Raw genomic sequence first — 7,971 nt, 5'->3', positions numbered from 1 at the left:
ATAGAGGAGGAAAATGAGAGCTAGAGAGTTTTGCCAACATGTTCAAGGGGTAGCAGAAGTAGATGCTCCGGGGTGGGGAGTATCTTGATGGTAGAAACACCTCTAGTAACAAGAAGGTGGCCTAGTAGGGCTCTTTAGGAAGCATGTGTACATCTGTAACATAATTCTTGAGACTAGAAGTGAGGATAATAATGAAAGTAGTAGAAGAGAGTGACTACAGGTAAGAGGCTCATTGAGACTTTGGTCACATGGAAGGCGAGTAGAGCAAACAAAGAGGGATGGTATATCTGCTATTTACTTCAGAATACACTGCACAAGAAGCTGCTCCCAAACCCAGTGGCTTAAGATAGGAGGAATGTATAGTTCGTGTGTTGGGGTGGTTGACTCTCTGCCAGCTGATCTGGAATGAATTTGGGGAATTTGGCTGGGAAGACTGGGGCGGCTCCGTTCTGCTCTGTAGATGTCTTACCTTGCATCAGGCTGACCCAGGCCCGCTCTCCTGATGATGGCAGAGGCCGGGAGTGAGTAAACGGCAACGCACAAGCACGTATCAGGACTGTATTTGCATCCTACCTGTTAGTGTCCACTGCTCAGGGTAAGTCACAAGGTCAAACGTGCTTTGGGAATGAGGCATTTGCCTTGATAGGACATAGATACTGCTTTCTAAGAGTGGTTCTCCAGTCTGCGCTTCTCCACCGCTCTTATCGCTGCTGTCTGAGATGTCTTCATTTTTGTTTTCCTTCTTGGCTATTTCTGAAAAGGGATGAGAAGATGTACCCTTGGAAAAAACTTTCTCAACCTACTTCTTATATCTGGAACAGTTGGTTCTTTTTAGGTTACTCTATGTGTTAAAAACACAACCCACAATTTTGTGGAGTCATCCTTCTTTCTCTATGTAATTTTTGATGTTTTCTTTATTTTATGTTGCTGTGGGACAATGCCCTTAAGAATGTTGAGGGGCAGCTGTTAGTTAAACATGTGACTCTTGGTTTTGGCTCGGGGCATGATCTCAGGGTTGAGAGCTCAAGCCTCATGATGGGAATGGACTGTGCTTGAGATTCTCTCTCTTCCTCTTTCTCTGTCCAGCTCCCTATCCCCTCCCCCCTCTCTTTCTCTCAAAAAAAAAAAAAAAAATCCTGAAAGCCCATTTGTTGAGCTTTGTGGTTCTGCAAGAAGTCTTAACAGAAGGTCTAACAGACACACCCTTAATTTGGTCTTACCCGTGGCCATGTCTTAATTTGAGAATCTTTTCTGGCTTGAAAGGTTGGAGATGAAAACCAGTTTTATTCCAAACTAGCAGAGTGTGGCACATCTGTATTATTTTCTGAGTTCATCTCTTCCTTGTAATTCTTCATCATATACAGCTGGTTAGAAACAGCTGGCACTTTCAGTATTCGGCTTCAACTTTCTTTGCTCAAGTCTAGAATTTCATCAGGAGCATTTTCTGTCTTACCTTACACAGTTTGCCACTAGGATAACACGAGTCACCAACTTCCCATCCTCCTAAAACAGTTTTCTTAGCACTTTTTAGAGGTTTCTAGCAGTTTTATTTCAAAATTTTTTCTAGGTTTTACTTAGCAAATAGTCACAAACTAGTTTTGGGTTTGGATTATATTAATACCTGTGCACCTGTCTACCGATTTCTGGGTTTGGATTATAGCAACACCTGTGCACCTGTCTACCGATTTCTGAGTCCATTATTTATTGCACAGTAATGGTACACAACCAGCAGCCCAAAACTCATGGCTTAAAATAATGTGTTTTTTACTAATTATGGATGTGTGTTCTCGGGTGGGCTTGTATATCTGGAAGCTGATTGACTGTCAGCTTTTCTAGGACACCCTTTGCTGTGATCACTGGGGCAACTTAGCCCTGCTCCATATGTCTCTCATCTTCCAGCAGGCTAGGTTGGCTATGCTCTCATCCTGGTAGCAAGTGCCCAAGAGTAAGCAAGTACCAACATGCAAGGGCTTTTCAAGACTCTGTGCTACATTGGCTCACATCCCACTAGCCAAAATGAATTGCATACGAAGTCCAGGATTGGAGAATTTACCTTGCCTACTAGAATGTATAGAGACAGGCAAAGAATTAAGGCCATCAGTGTAACTAATACAGACGGAAGGTAAAAAAGGACATTATATCTAATGCTGACCTATGAAGGACATTTGGGATCCAAGATCCAGCATTCAACTGGGAATCGCGTACAACTCTGCAAATCAGAAGAGATAATCAACTTTTTATATCAGAAGAGAAAGTGAGGCTCTAATTCAGCAGTAGGACACCATGATCATAATGGAAACAGGCCAGACAGCAAAGTGGAAGCAAAGATGGTGTGTCATATGTGTGCCTGGGTGGCTCAGTCATTAAGCGTCTGCCTTTGGCTCGGGTCATGATTCCAGGGTTCTGGGATCAAGCCCCACATTGGGCTCCCTGCTCAGCGGGAGGCCTACTTCTTCCTCTCCCACTCCCCCTGTGTGTGTTCCCTCTCTCACTGTCTCTATCAAATAAATAAGTAAAATCTTAAAAAAAAAAAAAAAGTTGGGCAACTTTAGGTAGTTTGTCTTTTCACAGAAAAGAACTCATTCAGTAGGAAAGGGATATTGGGAGCAGAATCTGATCTTCTAGAAAAAGGATTAATGAGAGCTAGTAGGGTCTGAGGGCTGTAGGTATGCTAGTTAAGATTCAAAGTTAGGTTCTGTCCTACAGTGGGGGGAAACTAGAGGACTTGGCAGGGAAATAGTGGACTCTTGAAAATGGGAAGACAAAAGTCAGGGACTGTCACATTGGAGAAGCCCATCACCAGCATATGGGCCCAAGTATACCAAAGATAACTGAGCAGAGACTCAACATTTATTGCTTAACTAAATGAAGATTCTTTTTTACAGTAACTAGAGTGGGATCATTTATGAACCATTTGCACATGTATTATTTTGTTGGTCACAGCCTGTAATAGACACTAGAAACATTATCTCAAATATTTTCTTAAAAAAAAAAGATTTATTTACTTATTTTCTTTTATTTATTTTATTTAAAAATAAATTTAAATTTAAAAAAAATTTAAAAAATATTTATTATTATTTACTTATTTTAGGGAGAGAGCAAGCAGGGGGAGGGACAGAAGGAGAAAGAATCCTGTAGCAGACTCCCTACTGAGTGCAAAGCCCAGTATGGGACTCAGTCTTACAACCCCAAGATCCTGAGCTGAGCCAAAACCAAGAGATGGGTGCTCAACCCACCGAGCCACCCAGGCACCCCTCAGATTTGTGTAGGAGAAAACTGGGGTTCAGGAATGTTGCATGGCTTGTCCAAATTACCGAGATGATGGGTGATAAGACTGGATTCAGAATCCATCCACTCTCATCTGAGATGCGCTCTGCATTCCTGAAGAACAGTTAGTGAAGAGTGATGTTAGGCTGGTAGGGCACTGTGGAAGACCTTTCTGGAAGAAGGAGACAGGGGGTTCTTTTCTCATGTGGGTTGTCGGAATGGCACAGAGGAAAAGCAAAATGGCCTTCCTCCATTTTCCAGATACTCTAGGAAGTGCATTCTAGCAAAAGCAGAGAATTTGGCACATTCTTGTTCTGCCTTACTTAGAAAGTAGAGGAACCAAAGAGGCAGTAATTTCTCTGCTGGAATATGTCTCATTATCAAAGAAGGGGTTAGGGTTGTGGAAATTATGGGAGTCTATGTGGAAAATGTTAAGTTTGAAACTGAGAAGAGTGTGAGATTCACCCTCCTTTGCAAGTGGACAGATCAGCCTGCCACAATTATAGATATACCGACAGGAAGCAAACATGAGGTTTCTGGATCAGAGACTGTTGATTACTCAGGAAGCCCTGAGCACAGATTTCTAAGCCCCAATTGGTCTCTACAGAGCTGCACACTGAGCTACTTACAATGTTGTAGTTAAACCACTACAGGCCAAAGAAAATTACTCTTCTCTCTGAGTGTGGTCACAATAGCCCCATTGATAGGAGTGTGGGTATGACTTACCTCTCAGCCCCGCTATGAGTAGGGGCTGAGAGGTAAAATGGATGTGAGGTGGGGAAAGCAAGAATAAGCTAGGAGCCACAGGTACTAGCTGGGATCCGGAGGATGGACTGGAATCTGTGTTGGTCTCTCATAGCCTTCTAACCTCCAACTTTGATGACGGGGTTGTAGACCAGGAGCAGCTGGCATTCTCAGTCAGGAAGATAAAAACTCTTCTGGACACAGAGTCACAGAAGTTGAAGGAGGGGAGCCAGCAGGAGCTAGGGTTGTGTAGGCCAGCAAGGTAAGCAGGCAGATCAATAATGCTTCCAGCCCGGCTCTGATCTTCAAAGCAATATGGCTACCATCTTCCAAATCACCTGCAAAATGACTCTTACCCTCCCCCAGAATTATACACACACAGGAATTCTGGGAAATGTAGTTTTAGCTGAGCTAAATTGACAGTCTTAATCCCCATGCCCTGATCTGTGTTAATTAGACTCAGGAGATGCCTCTAAGCATCACTGAGGTCTTTCATGTGGGTTTACAGACTGTTGATAAATCATTTAGTCTTCTCTTCTCTGCACTATGCCATCCTAAGCCTCTGTCTTTTCCTTATATTTTTGCTACTCTTGAATCATCCTCCTTCTCTTATTTGTATTCTCCAAGACTTCCCATCACTCTAGATGAAGCGGCCAAGTGCCAGGCAGTACTCTGGCAAAGGCCCAGGCGTCTCAGCTTATAGGAATGAGAAGCTCATTGGTTCCCATGCTTTGTTCTATGTCCTTATGATTTTTAGGCTGTGTTTGTGCAGAGCTAGGTATGCGTTGTGTTTCTGCAGTTGAGCATGCCTTGTTAGGAAATCTGTCTTACATACAGATTTACTGAACCTGGTGCCGACTGCATCCCCTGATTTCGAGAGGGTCAGAGTATTTTTCCTGACAAAGAAAGGCAGTATGCTTTGGCACAGCTGCTTGGTATTTTTCCTAGAATGCTGGAAGGAAGCAGACATTCATTTGGTTTTGCCAGTCTCTCTTTGTCTAAATTGTCCCATTTGGCTTAGCCTGTTGGCTTTAGTCTATTAGGATAGCAATGGAGGAAGCTGTTCCTCTTGGTTTATGAGCTTGAACCCAAGTACATCAACATGTGCCTTAGCAGGACAGAGATTTACATAAATATTTCTGGGCTATCAGATCTCTGCAAAGACCATTTCCACGTTCCAGATGTAGGGTATGAAAGTGCAAATCCCACGTGGAGATCACAGTTCACTAACTTGTGGATGGCCCCACAGAGTAAAGAAGTGATTCAGTATAATGACTCCACACCCTGTAGACGAGAGACCCAGAAACCACCATTCTTTTGGCGCTGTTGAAAATTTGGGCAAGGAGCCACATTTCCGAGGCAAGAACTGCCTTTTCCTTTTCATGATTAAAAAAAAAAAAAAATCCTTAGCCTTTCGGAATAAGCAATATTCATCTCTCAATTAGTATTAACAGCTAATCAGGGTACAGCAGGGTGTTAGAGCTCTCGTCAAACAGCAGGCAGCTTGTTTTATTTTTTCAATGCCACTTAAAGATTATTTGAAAAATCTCCTTCAGAGACCAGTGTGTGCAGAGCCACGTACCCTCAGTCAGAATTTAAAGTGATCCAAAATACAATATTAATGATTGATGCACCAGCTCACAGTTTGGCGCTGGGGTTTAATTAGATAAGCATTGCAGCTGTTTTCGGGTGGAGGCGACTTGATGGGATGCAAAGCTGTTATGTGACTTCCCAGCTACAGGGTATCTGCTGAAGCGGAAACAGAAGCAAGCTACTAGGAATTATGATGATGACATTCTTTTTTCAGTGCCGAAATGAGTGGAATTCTGATTATGAGGGATAGAAAAGCATTTTATAATTAAAAAGGTAGGCTCGGGTCTTCTATCCCATTTATTGATGAACTGAACACTCATAACAAGCAGTCAGTGCCGCCAAGCTACGATCTCGTGAGACACGTGGAAAGAGCTTGCGTGGGTGGCTCTCTCGGTCCATACTACTTTGCAACATACAAAATCCTCTTGTTTCCAATCCATCCTTTACCTTGCAGCCATCACCATTGTGGTCAGGCCCTCTAGTGTCTTATTCGTGCAGACATACACCTGCAAAAGCTACTCTGGAATCACTCATTTTCCTTGAAAACTTAAGAATTTAAACTGGGTTCAATAGTATTTAATTTCACTGAGGCAAAGAGATTGCTAACCTCTAATTACTGTAGGAGTTTGGAGTCTTCTGTGTCTTGAGCTGGAAATGACTAGAACACACCACATCGTGTCTGTCTGCAGCTAAGCTTCCGCATGTGTGCGTGACCTCTACCCCATGAAACAGCTACAGAGTACAATTTATTGAAGCTCATTGTAAATTAAATGTGCAAGACTTCAAAAATGCGTCCCACCAGATTGAGGCTGGGTACTCTCACGTTGAAAGTGGTATGGTTAAATTGGCCTGTAAAAACCTCTCTTTCCAATAAAAAAGAAGCCTGTGTACATGTTCTGTGTTGTGAAATAATTATAATAGCCATCTATGAAATAAATGCTTGATAGCTCCTTGTCAGTATCTATAAAATGTGAAGTTACGCATGAATGCTGAGTATTTTATTTTCGTTGTGTAGGTGAAGCTTAATGAGCTTTCTCCTGATTGTTTTAAATCGATTTATGAGAATGTAGAATAAACCTGACTCAGTGTAAGTAGTAGAGGAGAAGTGAATCTTTTGGGAGGTACATTAAATCTCTTGGTTATTAAATTGTCATTCCTTTCACTGAGAAGGGATTGGTGCACTGCTTTGTTCCTTCTTGTTAAAGGTGTTGCAAGGTGAACAACTAGGGATTAGAAAAGTTGAAAAATCAAGTTCTGGTTTGGCCCTTCTCTGGCTTTGTGATCTTAGTCAGTTTGCTGAGCCTGAAGCCTTCCTTTCCGCATTTGCAAAATGGGAAGAATGGTCCCTTGCCTCCTTATCTTCCCGAAGAATTTTGGGGATCCAACTGGATGAAACGTTGTTAGGTTAAGACCTGAAGTTGACTGTGTCTAAGATTCTGCAAATGCATTTGTAATAAACTAATATTGGTTTCTGTGAGGCACATCCCCATAGTCCACCCCACAAAGCTTCTGAGAACAGATGACTGTCTCTTAGACTTTCCATCAAGCAAGGACAACAGCTATGTTTGGGTTTCCAAAGCTTTTCCTAATGATAATACTTTTACTAGCTGCTTATTTGGAGAAGATGAGGAAGGAGTGTAAGATAATTCACACAGAAACAGAGATGAGGCAAATCAGATTTTGTGCACAGTTGATTAAATTACAAATTAAAGCTTGGACCCAAACATTCTGGTTCCAAGGTTAGTGTTGTCCTCTTTTTAGTGGGTTGTCTCTGTGGACAGTCTGCAAATAAATGGAAATGGAGAGGTGAACTATTGAGGAAATGTGTGGTTGACTTTGGAATTAAGTGCAGATGTCAACAAAGCAGGTAATTCATTAAAGAAGATCAATAACTTTAGCAGCAGGGTTACCATGAGGACCCTGAGGATAATGGCCTTGTATATACATGTCAGTTGACTATATTGTGGATTTTTTTAAAAAAGTAGAACCTATTCTGTGAGTATTCTTGCTGTTCTGATTTTGTAATAATCAGGCAGCCTAAACATTGGCTATATTAAGACCATTCACGTGAATCCCCAGACCTAGTTCTTCCCCTAGGTCTGGTTTTATCAATACTTATGATAAACCAAGTCTGATTTATATGATGCCTCTCATGTGGGAAGTGTCTGTGGCTCTAGGTATCTGATCGTCCTTCAAAATGACAGCATAGCTAGTGTGATAACTTTTGAAAATAACCATTGCTAATTTGGTGATTACCAGTTGCCATCAAATGAATTGTAAAACTATTGTGTTTTATTTTCTAGAAAAAAAAAGTAGAATGTACTCCTTTTAGTTGTGTGCAATAATGATTGTTGAGCGCTTGCAAGG

At 41.8% G+C, this 7,971-nt stretch overlaps 1 non-coding gene across 1 annotated transcript; it reads left to right on the top strand.

The window, feature by feature from the left end:
- The first annotated feature begins 7,597 nt into the window (after positions 1-7,597).
- LOC131814215 (small nucleolar RNA SNORA72) lies at positions 7,598-7,730 on the top strand. The gene has a single exon (XR_009347207.1). It is a non-coding gene; the product is annotated as a small nucleolar RNA SNORA72 (small nucleolar RNA).
- Positions 7,731-7,971: the final 241 nt, after the last annotated feature.

Source organism: Mustela lutreola, chromosome 13, assembly GCF_030435805.1.
Source record: "Mustela lutreola isolate mMusLut2 chromosome 13, mMusLut2.pri, whole genome shotgun sequence".
In the NCBI taxonomy this organism is placed as follows: domain Eukaryota; kingdom Metazoa; phylum Chordata; class Mammalia; order Carnivora; family Mustelidae; genus Mustela; species Mustela lutreola.
Note: the sequence above shows the minus strand (reverse complement) of the source record. Positions and strands in the feature narration are given on the sequence as shown.